At 37.4% G+C, this 15470-nt stretch overlaps 1 long non-coding RNA gene across 2 annotated transcripts in view; it reads left to right on the top strand.

Moving 5' to 3' along the window:
* Positions 1-15470, top strand: part of LOC147845637 (uncharacterized) — a 149310-nt gene that overhangs the window by 46183 nt on the left and 87657 nt on the right. For both annotated transcript variants that reach the window (XR_015480818.1, XR_015480825.1), the window contains one exon: positions 8314-8396. This is a non-coding gene — a long non-coding RNA (uncharacterized LOC147845637). The remainder of the gene's footprint in view (positions 1-8313; positions 8397-15470) is intronic.

The following is a 15470-nucleotide window of genomic DNA, read 5'->3' as shown; positions in this document are numbered from 1 at the left end:
TTTAGTTCACATATTAGCACATCATTATTCATGTACTGTTATTGTAAAGTGTTACTGGTATTATTATCTCCTAGAATTGTCTTGAGCTTCTGTGCTCTTAAAGAGTGGCTTCTTCTATCTAAAATCCATTTTTCTTTTAAATATATTTGGTGAAAGTTTACCAGGAAGTTTTGTTCTTTTTCACTCATTTCGAAGGAAACTGATTTATTCTTAAGTATTTTGTGTGACATTGCAGTTTCACTCAGTTTAAATCAAATCTGTAGATGGAAACATACTGTAGCTATTATCACTCATGTGAACGAGCATTTGTCAGCAAGTGAAAATCAGGACTAAAATAGTGGTGTGAACTCAACATGAGAAACTGCTATGATTTAAAAAAACTGAGTATTCTTTCTCTTTCTCAAGTCTCTTTCTTAAGATTTTTGTTCCTAATATCAGAATTTTTTTCTTTAAACTTCACCCCCTTAATATCATGTAAATTGACCAGAGATCATGCAAAACTTTACTTTGCAAAATTTTTTATGTATTTTTTCTTGCATGACTTAAGCAGCCTTTCTCGTGTGCTGGAACACATGTGTGAGTTTTTGTCTCAGTCAGGTGTGATGAAGGGTGTGGTGCTTCCTCAAAGTTTCTCATGTCTCTCAGCATGACAGAAGAGGTGTTGGAGTGCCGGTGCGTCGGGTGCTTTCAGGCCCGTTGCTGTATCAGTGGGGGTTATGACACTTGTCGTTGTTTAATTGCCTGCAGCTCTGTGGTGCCAAACTCCAGCAAAGTTTTCTTAATTAGGACCACTGCCAGCTCTGACGAGCACACGGGAGCTGGAGACGCAGGAGAGGATGAGCAGAGATATTTTGGCAATTAAGAAGCACGATGGATGAGCTTCTACAGAGAGGGAAAAAAAGGAAAAGGCTTTAAACTATCTCTGCATGAACCTCGTTTTTTAAGATCATAGACCAGGCGTCTTGTAAAAAATGAAAAACACGGCAGTGACAGCTGATGCGTGAAGGATCAGTAGACAATGACAAGACTTTGATAACGATTAATGAATTTAATTAACTGGTTATGTGGCAAAGTACAGGAAATGGAAAGATGAGATCTGTCAGAAATGACATATGTGTCATCAGCAGAAGAGCGCAGCCGGAACATTAGGGAGGAATTCACTCAGAATGAAAATTGAGCCGGCTGATAGCACTCTTATGGTAAATAATTTGCAGTTAATTCCAAAAATAGGTCATGATCTGCAAAATAGAGTAAAGAGTTGATATTGACCTTATTCCGTAAGGCAAAAGTGCGCTCATTTTTATGATTGTTTTAGAACTTCTGGATTAGTTGCCTATGGGAGAAATGACTAGAAGTTATAAACAGCAGAAAACGGTCAAACTTGATCTACAAACAAGTGTATCCATGACTATACAGAAAAAGCAGAATAACAAAATATCAGTTAGTTTGCAATATGGATGCACCGATATGGATTTTTTGGCCAATATTGATAACGAATAACTCTTAAGATTTGGAGGCCGATAACCGATATACTATAAATATACCGATAAATATAAATATTAAAAAATGTTGTATTTTTTACAGTAAACAACTGATTTTGTTTTAAAAACTTTAAATTTTGATCTAATCTTATGAACTGAGCAAAAAAGCAATGATTTTAAAATTGCAAGGTGATTAAATTGGCATATATTTACGATTTCACATAAATCAACATGCTAAAAATAAATTATTTCATTTCCTTCGCATAGTAAATTAACATGCAACTTGACTGTTGCATAAAAAATATTTAATAGGATAAATGACAAATGGGATTTAATTAACAAACAAGTAAAATAAATGTTTTTTTTAATAAAATGAAAATTAAAGAATTAAGAACTGAAACCAGCTCAAATGTTCTTGAATAAAATGTGTTGCAGTAATGTACATATGTAGAAATATGTAATGTCTGAAAAATAAGCATTTTTGGGAGGTGTTTTAACAGTTCAGAGCCACCATACAAGGAAACGCTAAATCCAGTTAATATTACTTAAGAAAATGCGGCATTAATTTGTCCCACAAGTCTGAACAAGTTTGACCCACACATGCACAAGGCAGTCAGGCTGTACAATTACATAATATATCGGCTTAAAGATATCGGCCTAATATTGACATCGGACCGATAACAATAACTTTAAAAATAGCATTTATCAACTGATAACGATATGGCGGCCAATATATCATGCGTCCCTAGTTTGCAACATCAAGCAGCAAAATGAGAGGTTCTTAATGTCTAAAAATGAATGGAAGTGAATGAGACCGGAAGTCTTGATCCAAAAAGATTCAAAAGGTCAATATGGTTATGCTGGATCACTTGAATATACTGTAACTTGTGCTATAAATTTAACTAACTTCTGTTAAAACTAATGTTTAGAAATGGATAAAACATGTCAGTTTTTAAGAGAATATGGCTGTGATTCTTTTTCTTTTCTCTTTTGTTAATTGTGTTATCACTTCATCACTAGCAGACACAAAAAAGCCCATTCAGTTTCACGTCAGCAGAAATTTAGCATGTGTTAACACTATGCTCACATTAGCTGTTCTAATGAAAGTTATGCTAATTTGTGGAATGTTACTGGAATCAGGTTTCTGCAATAAGAAAATCAAAACTAAAAGTTGGCAATCTTAGCAAGTTTATTTTATATGGTTGGTATATGATTATTGTATTTATCAATATTTTAAATATATGTTTATATATTGAGCTTCGTTTTAATTTAGTTTTAGGTGCTTAAGTGAGTTTATTCATTTTTAGGCTTTAATTGACTTATAAATAAAAAAATTCAAAATGTTTTAATTTTAATATGTTTATGCTTTCTCAAAACTCTCCGTACCACCACCAGTGTGCAGCATCGACTTGGATGATGTGACGACAGCCACAGGACAACGGCGCCAGTGCGCTCCCCACACAACAGCTATTAGTGGACTGGAGAAGCAGTGATAGAGCCAATTCAGTGGATTGGAATGAGTGCTACCCAGGCTAATTGTGGAAACGTAGCCCCGCGGACGTTTCTGGAGGCCGCGAATACGTCCCGGGAGGTCGCGACTCCGCGAGAGGCCGCTGCGCCGTGCTATATCGCATCTCGAAGGCCTCTAGGGAGCGCGAGCATCTGTCCGCCCTCTTCCTCCTCCTCCTCCTTCCCTAAACCCAAACGACGATTTATAAAAGCTGTCCAGAAACAAAAAGCAAAAGCCCTCGTCCGATTTTGACCGCGTTTCGGATCTCGCCGCATTCTTACCCCGTCACGAACTCGTTCGCTTTTATCTTTTGGATTCTGTTTTTCATCTTACCTGATTTCTGGAACCGCTCTTTCCCAGACTTGAACCCGGTCGTCGCCGCGGCCGGCTCCTTCTCCTCCGGGCCTCCGCAGATGTACCGCTGCGAGCTAAGCGGACAAACTGGTTGCGTTGGGAAAGCCCTCCACACGGAGGTGAGTGAGCTGTCGCAGCCGGCGAGCGAGCGCGAAGAAGAGGAGCAGCGTCACACTGCCCTGTAGTGTTCGCTTGAAAAAAAACAAACGCGGCTTCCGGCCACGTAAATCGAGGTCTCCAGAAACGTCTGCGGGGCTACGTTTTCAGAATGAGCTTGGGTTAAATGAATAGGAGGCCATGATGGTTAAGGGCCGAGAGGAAATTTAGCCAGGACACTGGGGTTACACCCCTACTCTTCACGAGAAATGGGATTTTTAATTGACCAGAGAGTCAGGACCTCACTTTATCGTCTCATCTGAAAGACAGCGCTCACTGACCTCATAGTGTTCTCTACACTTTACTGGGGCATTAAGACTCACACTCACCACAGGATGAGCATCCCTGTAGATTTGACTCTGTATAATATCGAGTACAAAATCAAGTACTCCTGATCATGTGATATTGAAAAACACAAAAGATCTGACGTTCATAATTCCTTTGTGAAGAAGAGTGAATTAGTTATTCAGGAGCAGTAAAATTATTGAGTAGTTTACTTGCTGAGGCTAATGCATTCTGTGGCAAACCAGGAATATGAAAACACAGAGGGTGAAGTTCTTTCATTAACAGCCGCTTCGTGGCGTGAGGAGCTGTAAACATTATACATGGCTGTTGTCATGACAACTAATTCAGCAGAAAGCACTTCATTTGAGTTAAAACCTTTTTGTTTTTTGCTCTTCAGCAACCTGCTTTTGGGCACATAAGCGACTCTCCTCATTTGTGATGGGTTAGCATGGAAACAGCAAAGATTTCGAGGACAGTAGACTGACAGTGGTTTGATTGTCTGTATGGTGACTTAAGAGGACGAGTTAAATTCTCTTTCTCACTTTCTCTCGATTTAATTCATTTCAATTTAATAATTGCTTTTTTGAATTATCATATTCATACATATCAATAAAAAATAATAGATCAGGTTACACTGTACATTTAACAATCAACATTTTAGGACAAAACAGTAATAAAAGCAATAATAATCAGTATATTTACAATGATTTATTTTAATTCATTCTCTCTCTCTCTCTCAATTCAATTCAACAATTGCTTTACTGGCATGACAAATTTTTTAAGTCAGAATTATTAGCCCCCTTTGATTCTTTTTTCTTCTTCTTTTTTTATATTTCCTAAATGATGTTTAACAAGGCAAGTAAATTTTCACAGTATGTCTGATATTGTTTTTTTTTTATTGTGGAGAAAGTCTTTTTTTTTGTTTGTTTGTTTGTTTTTTGGGCCAGAATAAAAGCAGTTATTAATTTTTTAAACACCATTTTAAGGACAATTTTATCTAATATTTTATCCATAGTGAAAGGTTTTAAATTATAATGTTTTTATATTAAAAAGGAGTAAATGCTATTAGTTGTTTACAGGATAAAACAAAAATAATGTTTTAAAACATAAATGTTTCAAATAACTCTATAAATTGTAAATCCTGATCTGTTCATTTGCCATGGCTTTATATAGTGTCTGAGTAGTACTGTAATTTGGATTATGCAGTCAGTATCTCTTTAAAATAAGTTTTTGTTTGTTTGTTTGTTTTTTCCCGGAAACTGTGGTCCTTGGTGATTCATGCAATGCAAGTCAGAGTGAAAATGGAAAACAAAATGAATATGTGGCTCCTTACTATACATTGATTAAGGTCTTATGAAGTGAAATGATCTGTCTGCACAAGAAACTGGACATTGTTTACTGCAATATTACCGTTAATCATGAGGAAGAAACTATTAAGAATTGCCCAAAATGAATTAATATTTATTCTAGATGGTTTATAGATCCCTAAATGAACCATTTCAGACATATCATGATGCAACAAGCTACATTTTCTTAAAGGAAAGAGAAATTAAAAATGTTTTTCTTTTTTTTTTTTTACTTTGAAATCATGTGACCCTATTGTGTGATAACATTTAGGTTTATAACCTTCAAAATAGCCCAATATTTTAAACATATACTGTACAAATATTTTTAAAAATAGTAACTAATATTGACACTTTTTAAAGGGGTGGCACGGTGGCTCAGTGCTTGCACTGTCATCTTACAGCAAGAAGAACGATAGTTCAAGCCCTAGCTGGGTCAGTTGGCATTTCTGTGTGGAGTGTGCTCGTTCTCCCCATGTTCGCGTGAGTTTCCTCTGGGTGCTGTGGTTTCCCCCACAGCCCAAAGACATGCGCTATAGGTGAATTGAATAAGCTAAACTGGCAGTAGCATATGCGTGTGAATGAAAGTGTATGGATGTTTCCCAGTACTGTGTTGCAACTTGAAGGGTATCCAATATGTAAAACATATGCTGGAAAAGTTGGTGGTTCATTCCGCTGTGGCGACCCCTGATAAATAAAAAGGACTAAGCCGAAAGAAAATGAATTAATGATATTTCTAATTCAATTATTTCTTAGATTTCAGATTTGCAGGTGAACATGAGCAAATATTCATCTTCAGACCAGATCACCGGTAAAGTAATAGGGTGAATGATTTAAGCACATCCCAACCATCAAGTCTGTGCACCTGAACAATTTGTCAAATAAAATGACCCCCCACGTGTTCATGCCAGTATGATCTCAAATGAGGAAAATGTGATTTCTGAATCACACAACTGGCACTAGAGCCGCCGTCACCATCTGTGATGCATTCACTTCTTGTTCACACACTTTTCGCGGCTTTCAGCACCTCATCAGACCTGCGGTGCTCCTTCACGTCACCTCTGTTTCTGCATGCAGAAGGCTGGAGCAAGGAGGAGCAGAGTCTGATGTGTTTTGACTCAATCCCAGGAGGCAAAAGGGGTGATTTGGGGGGCTGTGAGCAGATGCCCAGCACTGTGAGAGCGGGTGGGTGAATCGCGTAATTGGATTTGTCAGACATGAGCCGTGTGGTGTGGAAAGAGACAGAATGAAATCTTTGATTAAGCTTGTCGCTTCTCTTCCCTATAATGCTTATGGACGGAGCAGATATATCCCAAATGCCATCACACAGAGCCAGTGCCCAGGCGCCATTTTCAACATGATCATTTTATACGCTCCTTCTCCTGAGGTTAAAACACACTAATCTGGAAAACACAAATGGAGGAGACTGTGTGTGTGGTGAACTGGTTGATTTGAGATGTAATCATGAGATGAATATGGTTGCCCAGATGCACAAATTCACACTTAACTTTCATGATTTGCATAGGATAAAACTAGCTCATAGACCTTTTCTCCAGATCTAATGCTACTTATCTTAACCTTTGGTTAAATAGTTATTCATATATCATGCATAATTTTTTTAAGTGAAAATAAATAGAATTGTGAAGTTTCATGTCATTTAAATTTTAAAAGAAAAGAGCTGATTTTAATATAACTAAGTAAAACCAGTGTCTCAAAAATATAACATAAAAATATGTGTTAATTCAAATCACATACAAAATAAAAGTTTGTTTTGACATAATATATAAATGTGTTTATTATATATATATATATATATATATATATATATATATATATATATATATATATATACACAATAGTTCTGTCTGGCTCTTGAATCTGATTGGCTGATTCTGTAAAAAACAGCACTCGTCCAGCCTCTTAACCCTTCACACTTGTGTATTACTCCGCCCACATACAGCGACAAGCAAAGGACACTCTACAGCTTGCAAATATTGTTGCTTTTGGACAACATAATGTACTTTTTAAGGCTTTTTTAGGCAGTTTATTTATTTATTTTTAGGCAGTTTATTTATTTAAAAATACTTATAATTTTATAATTCACTCCATCGGCGCCATCAGCCTGTCTGAGCAGACCAAAGAAAGTAAAGGTTGACGTTCTGCCACAAGATGGTGTCAGAGACTGCATAATAAGTTCTTTTATGCACCCAGCTCTGTGAGTTTATAAACTTCTCCAGAGACTATACCTGGATGATGGAAGCTTTCACAACCCACTCACATGGGGCGTCAGCGTCAACGCTTCCCATTCCCATTTTGAATGGGTGACATCAAGCGTTGCTGAACTGCATAGTGATCCGGTGCCACTTCAGTGGCGTTGTTCGCTGCACATTCTCAATTTTTCAAGCACAGATGGAAGCGTCAACCAATTAGATCCCTGTATGCAAATACACCAGCTCAGACGGTAGCCGGTTGCTGACTTATTTGATTGGTGGACTCTGCTACGACCATCACATCAGCCCCAACTTCAGACACGCCCTCTGTCATGCGTTGACGCTGAAGCCCCGTGTGAACTGGGCATTAGTGGTGCTTCAGACTGAGCCAAGCCCAGTTTGGTGAATTGTTATCTGGTGTCGCAGGAGGATTTTCCCCCGGACACCAACAACAAGTGCTATATCATAATCGCGCCCCTACAAGGCAATGCTCATGATTAGTTAACGTGGCGCGACTCTCAGCTGAAGTTTAGATTTTCCATCTCTTGCGATTCCCGCAAAACGTGCACTATGTGCATTAAGCGTCTCAATCGCACAAAATGCACAACTCGCACCACTTTCACTTGTACTGCATGTCTTTGGACTGTGGGGGAAACCAGAGCACCCAGAGGAAACCCACGCAAACCCAAGGAGAACATGCAAACTCCACACAGAAAAGCCAACTGAGCCAAGGCATAAACCAGCGACCCAGCAACCTTCTTGCTGTGAGGCGACAGCACTACCTACTGCGCCACTGCTTCGCCCCTTTTCACATATAATAAAATGAAAAAAAAAATTTTGATTATTTGTAAATACTTTAAAATCTGTTTAATTAAAGCTTGAGTCTTATCTGAGACCTTTGTTTCATTATTACAATTCATTATTAGGGCCAATATTCTGACAAATGCTGACTAATTAATGTCTTGTGCCCACAGAGTGACAGTGAGTGACTGAGTGAAGATTCAGCAACGGGAATCATCAAGCTGCAACAAAGCTGTGCAGCAGACCGCAGTGCCAGGTGGGCAACTGTCCCCAACAATTAAACTGCATTGGCCCGGTAATGTTTTAGTCTCAAAATTGCCCTTGATCTCATGACCTTTTTAAAATGATGTTATGGACAGTGACTGCCAGCCATGCAGGGTTAATGCGGCCCATCTGTTCGAATCTGCGGAAAGCGGGCTAATCTAATGGCAGGGGACACATACAATTGGCCAGTGCCCTGCCTTAATTGTCTTCAATAAAGAGCTCAGCGCTGCACCTTGATGGGGGTATTTCACAGAAGCGGCATCTCTCGTGTACATCAGGCCTGTTCTACTTCTCTACATTACCCTTGATTGTCAAAGTTAAATGCCTTTGTGTGTGTGTGTGTGTGAATGTAGAGAGACTCATCCGTAGAAGTAAACTACACTGGAGGAGCTTGGCGCCTGTTTGACAAACAGCGCAGGAACATTTATACGGGCCTGAAGGCATTTGCATAAAGATGGAAATCAATACAGCTATGTGTAATGCTCAGTCTAGACTACGCTGCGCACAATTCAATGTAGCTCCCGCTTGCTGTAAATCAGACTGTCTGTAGCTCCTCTGGTAAATTAGAGACAGCGGAATAATGAAGGGAAAACCTGAGCCGTATATAGCGCTGACTCTGGGAGACAATAGAGGAGAGTGAGAGAGATACAATTGCACACTTTGGCCTGTGGATGGAGAGAATTGGAGATGGAGGTAATTTGTGGGATGTGAGGTGAAGCCGATGGCAAAAAAAAAAAGAAGAAACTGATTAAATTACATTTCTATAGGAGGTTCTGCTGTGCATAATGTCTTTATGCACAGAAAAGGCAGAGTTGAATAAGGTTTTCCTCTGATTACTTTATGAAGGTGAATTCTTACTTTATTATTACTTCATGTTCATGAATTTAGTTATCAAATCATACAAAGGCTAAAATATGCAATACCATTTCAACCAGGTATTAGCATCACTGTAAAAAGGATTAATTTTACTTTAAAAAAAAGTAAATCATGGGTTGAGTTTCCTCTAAGTGCTTTGATTTCCCTCACATTCCAAAGACATGCGCTATAGGTGAACTGAATAAGCTAAATTGGCCGTAGTGTATTTATGTGAATGTAAGTGTATAGGTGTTTCTCAGTACTGGGTTTCAGCTGGAAGGACATCCGCTGCCTAAAGCATATGCTGGATAATGGCGGTTCATTCTGCAGTGGTGAGCCCAGAAAAATAAAAGGGACTAAGCCGAAGGAAAATGAAATAATGACATTTATAACCCAAAGACTTCATAGATTTCAGATTTGCAGTTGAACCTAAACAAATAGATAAACTGATCAGATCACTTGCTGAGAGGTGCATCACCGCGCAGCCCTAAAAAGTGATTAATTTTACTTGGAAAAAAATTTATTAAACCCATGAATAAATTGGTGAGTTAAACTGTTTTGTTAAAAGTCACAAGACTTTACTTTTAAAAAAAAGTGCTTAGTTATGCTCAGAGTTCATATAGGGGCCGTTCACATATAGCATCTTAAAATACATGAATATAAGCAAATGCGTCACAATCTTCTTTGTCATAACAATTTGACTTTACAAGGTTAACTTGCCATCAACAAGTCATAAACAAAATTATTTTCCTGTTATAATTTATATAGCATTAAATAGTATAGTGGGGCCGTGGGTAGCACGATCGCTTCACAGCAATAAAGTTGCTGGTTTGAGCCCTGGCTGGGTCAGTTTGCCAGTCTGTGTGGAGTTTGTATGTTCTCCCGGTGTTTGTGTGGGTTTCCTCTGGGTGTCCTCCAGAAATGTGGTATAGGTGAATTGGGTAAGCTAAATTGGTCATAGTGTGTGTTTGTGTGTGAGATTGAGTGTGTATGGGTGTTTTCCAGTGTTGGGTTGCAGCTGGAAGGGCATCCACTGCGTAAAATATATGCTGGATAAGTTGGCGGCTCATTCCGATCCCTGATGAATAAAGAGACTAAGCCGAAAAGAAAATGAATCAATGAATAAATAGTATGTAGCGTACAGTCCACAGATAAAATTACTTGTATTTTTAGTTTAATTTCTTATAGTATTTTTCTGATGACTTTATCAATGGAATTTAAATTTATTTAATCTGAATTGATCATTAAAATAGTTCAATAAAGTGTTAGTACTCTATCTTACAACTTTAAAGCAGCATCATTAATATTTAATGACAGTTTTTAATTTGCAACACTGTAGGTCAAGAAGTATATTTATGACACTGTTATAACATTCATAACGCAATTATAATAGTGGATTAAAAGTTTTGTTGTTATGACAAAGACAGGTCTTGGTTTTGTCAAGTTGTCATAACAAACATCTCAATTAATGTCACCTTTGCATTGAAAAAAATTACTTAACTGAACGAATGACTCTTAATGACATTTGTCATAAATGCATAAAATCTCATTTATATTCACTTCGTTGAGAGCCTCTCTCTTATTTTGTCATACTTTACCTTACTTTTGCAGGAGTGCATGATGCAATGCATGACTACTAATATAACAAATGAATCAATTAACCTATTTTACACATTCACACAGGGCGTCAGCATCAACGCTTCTCATTCACTTTGAATTGGTGACGTCAAGCTTTTCCCAACTGAATTGTGGATCCGTCTGTGCCGTTTCATCGACGTTGCTTGCTGCAGAAGTTGATAATTTTCCAACTTTAAGCGCCAACGAAGGCGTCAGCCAATCAGATCACTTTATGCAAATACCCTTGCTCAAACAGTAGTCAATTGTGTACTTATTTTATTGGCTGCTATGACAATTGCATCAGCCCCAACTTCAGACATGCCCTCCCTCAAGCGTTGACGCTGAAGTCTTGTGTAAATTGCCTGCAAGAATGAGCAGGAAAGCAAGATTTACAATTTCTGTTAAAATCCAAATCTTGGTATAGTGCAGTGAAGTCTGATTACTTTATTATGGTGCATTTTCTCACAGCATATACCATATCGGGTGCATGTTAGGTTAGTAGGTAGAGAATAGCGACTCTTTTGTGTGAGTTTGAGTTAATTTGACAACCTGAATGTTAACACTATGAAAGCAATGTCTAACTATCAAAGCATTATCTAATTTACATGTGTTTATGATTATCTATGGAAAGTAAACAACCTCAAAATTGAAAAAGTCTCCCCTATTAATCTTACATGCTTACACTGTTCTCTCATGCAACTAACTATGATTTTGCTGCACAGCGCTTGTCTTTTCCTTCTTGATCGAATGATAGTCTTTTAAAAAATGGGTAACACTTCATTTTAGGGTGTCCTTGTTATGTTCTGTTTATTTTATACAATTACAATTAATTATGCATAATTACATGTAGCTACAACCCTAAACCTAACCCGTATCCAAACCATATACTGTAGTAAATAAATATAATTAAGTAATGTTACTCAGTAGCTAACCAAAATAAAAACTGACCAAAGTTACCATTTTGGACTGGTCTGTTAATACCAAAAATGGCTTTTCTTTTTTCAAGTTCACCATGTCACAGATGTGGATCAAGAAAAACTTTTTGATCAGCTCCAATGAAATGTCATGACATCCACAGTTTTGGTCATGTAATTTGTGATAGAAAACAATCTGACGTGACCCGAGTCGATGTGACACTGCAGATCACTGCACGGCCGTCCCTCAAGATAATCTTTTTATCACAGCACTGTGATTGCATTTGTACAATAGAGCGTTGTGATTGGCTAAAAAGTGCACGGCTGTTCTCTAGAAGTGCAGTTTTCCTCAAACGCAGTTCCCATATGCAGCTATAAATTTGACAGCGAGAGCACATTACTATTCACGCTTGTATTTCTCCTAGAGCTGAGCTCACCTCAGGATCCCGTCATTGATATTGATGCCTGCTTTGTGTGCTTCTCTCCCTGAGCTGTTTGTTTCTAAAGCCTCTTTATCTTCATCTGGCTCATCCGCACGCACGCATGCTGTCTGCTTGTCTGACCGTCCTTTAGATACATGCTACCCAACACAGTGTTTATCAGTGTGCTGCAATGCATGGGATATTTTCTGAACTCTAGGTCTGCGATTGTGTGGGAGCTATTAATGCTAAATTAATAAAGCCGAAAATGTGTTGTACAATATAATTAGTACATTTTAGTACAATTTGCTCATCCCCTAATAAAGGGTAGGTTAAAAAGTGGGCGTTTGGGGACATGGTTTTTGTCAAATTTGTAAGTTTACATAGCAATAAAATCATAAAAATGTATAAGTTGTTTTTCACATGACGTCATTGATGCGCGAAATTCAGATGGAGGGCAGGAAGAGATTCTTCTACATAGGAGTCGCTATCAGAACATAAAAATTATTCTGTTTTATGTTCTTTATAGTTGTTCAAATCGTCCAAATTAAGAAATGTCAAACAACTTTTATAGACTTCCAAACGTTTTTGCTCATAAAGGGGGGAAGTTCAAGAAACTGGCTGAAAAACAGAAGAAAAGGTGGCATGTAAAAAACATTTATTCCATACATCCATGTGTACAAACTTTTTTAACTGTGATAATTCGTTTGACAGCACCAATAAAGATTATATACAGGCCTTGCTATGTGTAAAAATATGTTAATGTGTTACAGTATATAAAAATCAAATACAAACACTGCCACACATGTGCAAAATCCAGAAGAACAAATAACGTACCCTGCCTATTCATCGCTGCTATGAAATCTCAGTCTTTGTTTGACAATAATCCAATTCTTTACTGGCGTATAAAGAATAAACAACCATAATCTGAACATCAAGATGCATATCAGCGGTAAATGTTTGTTGATGGTAAGTTCATCGACAGAAAAAAAAAAAAAAACCTGCGACAAGACTAGAAGATTATTATTGTAGAGCACTTTTCCCCCTTACCAAAATAAATAATATAATGTAGATTATGCGTCCACACTTTTGTATGCTTTCATCTGTTATTTCGTGACGTCTGAAAGATTTCCGCATGGGAAAAACTACAGTAATTTATAATGAACATGTTTTTTAAGCACATAGTAGCGTGTATAATGTGCACAACTCTTTGTTAATGAATGCTACAGAATACTCTAGTATAGTAAACTGATAAACTGTAATAAATACTGTAATGTTAGTGTAAACTGTGACGCATTGCGAAGAGAACTGAAGCCTCTTGAATAATTTGTTTTTTACTACAGTTGTGTTGTACCACAGCAACAATATAATTACTGCGTCTGTTTAATTCAAGTAATTATCTATAGTATGCTTCCAAACACTAGTATTAACTTATAGTATTTTTCATGTAACGTAATAGTTTATATAGTATCTACCGCCTCAATGACAGGCAAATATATTTTAGTTCAGTAGAAAACTCTGCCCTCTTCATGATATAAGGATCATGCCCAACATATGTGGTTATTTTCTATTTATATCTCCTTTGAAATATGGAAAAATCACAAAAATATGGACTTTCCTCTATGTCTCCCATTCATTTTTTTTATTTTCTGTCCTAAATCTGAATTTTGCATGCCATCAGAACCACGTGATTGAAAACAACCTATAAAAATCTTTTTTTTTTTGACAATACATTAAATAGATATATTTTCTTGTGAGATCTGACTGAATCCAGTATTCAAGATGTATAAAACTTAAATATGCAGTGGAAAACCAATGGAATGTTTACATTATTTTAAAAATCCACATTTATTTTGGACTATGGGGCGTTACTTTACATATGTTCTGCCTGTTTCTATTTTTACAATAGATTTTTTGTTGTAAATTTTAGTTGTAATTTTCAGTCAAAGGGATGTTAGTCTTTTCTTCACTACTTTCCTTCACCATGAGTATAAATGCTTCTGGATTTCAAATTAAATCCACATTTGATTCGAGCCAGAGAGAAGAAAGCTATTGAAAATAAACATGCAGAAACTTGTCAGTATCCATCTTGGTTGCTGCATCAATCATAACTGAAAACTGCTCACTTACAGACTGCAATTGACCAATTGCCAGGTCTCTGTAAATAAGCTTGAAGTTTCTTCTTCAGTGACTGACAAGCGTTGGCATGTTCACATTCTGTTTTTTCCCAGCGCGAGTTTCACTCGATATTTGAGCATGTTTAGAGTCTGTGTGGAGAAGAGATGATGGTACAGCATTTGGTTTAAATGTACACTTATATCTTTCTCCACCTGAGTGCTCTTTCAGTAGCTGTGGTTTACTAAAAGCTTTAAAGGGATAGTTCAGCCAAAACTGAACAAAAGTGAAGATTTCCTGTGTTGACTTTTATTCTTCAGCAGAACATTACAGAAGGTATTGAGCTAAAGGTGAATCCTATAATGTTAGCCAATTGTTACTATTTTTTTTTTTTTTAGATTAAAAATAAACACAAGCGAGTCTGAATCAATAACCGTGCCTCCTGGCAGTACACTGATATATTGGGAGTTGTAGGAAGCTGAACATTATTTACAATATTCATTCATCAATTTCTTTTCAGCTTAGCAGGGGTCGCTACAGCGGAATGAACCACTACCTTATCCAGCATATGTTTTACACAACGGATGCCATTCCAGCTGCAACCCATCACTGGGAAACACCCATACACTCTCATTCACACACATACACTATGGACAATTTTAGCTTGTGGGGCTAAATCGGAGCACCCGGAGGAAACCCACACGACCGTGGGGAGAACATGCAAACTATAGAAATGCCTCCTGATACAGCTGAGGCTTGAACCAGCGACCTACTGCGCCACCGCATCGCCTATTTACAATATTATTAGCTTTAATTCATAGAATGTATAAACAAGTTTTGTAAGAGCAATCAATCGGTCGCTGGATGACATATGCGCATCAGTTCATATCAGAATATTGTCATGCCTGCCGAGCGAAATTCATAGCAGTTGTTGTATTTTGGACAATCACAGATTGGAACCATTTCAGCAAAAATGTACATCCCCATTCTCTTCATACAGTAATGTCTGAGTGTGACATGCTGTATGTCTTCAAGCGATTAAAAGCTTGCACTCACTACGCTATTAAATACACTGAGAACTGTTTGTGCAGGCTGTTGATTAAAGCTAATAATATTGTAAATAATGTTCGATTTCTTGCAGACACT

Source organism: Danio rerio, chromosome 3 (genome assembly GCF_052040795.2).
Source record: "Danio rerio strain M-AB ecotype USA chromosome 3, GRCz13ab, whole genome shotgun sequence".
NCBI lineage: Eukaryota > Metazoa > Chordata > Actinopteri > Cypriniformes > Danionidae > Danio > Danio rerio.
This window is presented reverse-complemented; position numbering and strand designations above follow the sequence as displayed.